We start from the raw sequence: 2,058 nt of genomic DNA on the forward strand, positions 1-2,058 counted from the left end.
TGTTACCTGAAGCTGGTTTCAGGGACTTGTCTCCAAGTAAATCCCCTGGGGGGAGGGGAGCAGAGACAGTTTCTAAATAGGTCCTTACACTCTCATCAATAGGACTTTCAACCTTTGTTCCTATGTCATAGAATTCCAATGAATTTTTCTGAATTTTTTACTTATCTCCGATGACTTTAAGGAATTCACTTCCTGATTCTAATACTTTGTACATTCTCTTAGAATATCTTTCTATACAAATTTCACTCATTTTTTCCAGTTCTTATACCTTCAATGTTTCCTCCATCTCTTCTGAGACTCGCTAGGACGTCCCCTTCTAGGTTGGTAGAAGAGTTGTTCCATTTTAGGTGTTTAATACTACCGAATTTTGTTTCTGCCTTGGTGAGCTGATTCTGTATCGCGTAGAAGCAGCACATCATTATGTATGTATGTGGGTATTGATGCAATCTAACCAATTTAATCTTTTCATTAGAGTATAGAAACCATGAACATTTCATGAAATGACTGAGCTCCTCGATTTTTGTCCATTGTCTTGCAATTTGTTTGCTTCATCCCTTTTTCGATCCCTTTTTAAAAATACATTATTTTTCTTTCATTGTATTTAATTAAAATTTTAAATTTTAAATTTAAATTAAATGTATTTAAATTAAATTAATTAATTTTAATTTAAATGTTTTTCTTTTAAATGCTGATAAATGCTGTCAGCCCCCAAATCTCTGGTCACTTTACATACATACAACATGCGAAAAAGGAATGTAGGCTTACAAAGAAGAACCATTTAGCTTTTATAGGTCCTTTTTTTTTTTAAAGATTTTATTTATTTATTTGACAGGCAGAGATCACAAGTAGTCAGAGAGGCAGGCAGAGAGAGAGGGAGGAGGAAGCAGGCTCCCTGCCGAGCAGAGAGCCCGATGCGGGGCTCAATCCCAGGACCCTGAGATCATGACCTGAGCCGAAGGCAGAGGCCTTAACCCACTGAGCCACCCAGGCGCCCCTATAGGTCCTTCTTTTAAAGGACTAGAGAATTTCCTTTCCCAAAAAGAAACAATTACAGAAGGAAAGAGTAGGATGAAAGTCACCTTCATCAGCCTATGAGCCGATACTCAATACCAAAAAAACTGTAAACTCCAAAAAGATGCCAACTCTTTTAAAAAAATGGCAGACGACATTAGGTAACAATCACTTTCATGGAGATTGAGGAGGTAGAGGTGGTCGAATTATTCAGGAGGCACCAAAAGCATGTGAATAACCTTGTAATGAAAGGAAGGAAGACTGAGATTCTGAACAAAAATGTTTATTAGTTAAAAAAAATAAAATAAGCATATATATATATTTATATATGTATACATATATATACACACACATATATGTATTTGTATGGGCATGTTTGTGTATGCATATAAACTATCCCAGTCCTACACCCCAGCACGTGTGAGCGTGACCTTATTTGGAAAAAGGGTCCCCGGAGATGTAACTAGCCAGGATAAGGTCATATTTGAATAGACTGGGCCCCTAATTCAGGAGGACTTGTGTCCTTCGAAGAGGGGAAACTGGGGATACACAGATATGCACTGAGGGAGAAGGCCATGTGAAGAAGTCCAAAGCCAGGGCAATCCTTCAAGCTGGCAGAGGGGCCTGGAACAGATCCTTCCCTAATACCTACAAAAGGAGCATTACCTACCAACATTGTAGCCTCTATAACTGTGACACTGTCCACTTCTGTTGTTTCAGCCACTAGGCTTGTGGTATCTTGTAAGAGCACCCCTCCAAAACAAATACAAACCTTCTTAGAGGAAATGAAACCAGCCAGAAGCCCATGGGGAATTGGAAAAGAAAAAAAAAACTATCAATATATATAGATATCTATATCTAAATATATCTATCTATCTATCTATCTATATATCTAACTCTTTAAAACATTGAAAAGGAATGCACATTTGTGAACCCTGTGAAAAAGAAAACAAGCAAACACAAAAAACTGAGCCCCAGGATTCACTTGGCTTTTCACCTGCAGGAGTTCTGGATGGTGGGGGTAGGGAGGAGATTCCAAGGAAAAGA

This window comes from Enhydra lutris, unplaced genomic scaffold, assembly GCF_002288905.1.
Source record: "Enhydra lutris kenyoni isolate GAN:26980312 unplaced genomic scaffold, ASM228890v2 scaffoldscaffold276, whole genome shotgun sequence".
NCBI classification, from domain to species: domain Eukaryota; kingdom Metazoa; phylum Chordata; class Mammalia; order Carnivora; family Mustelidae; genus Enhydra; species Enhydra lutris.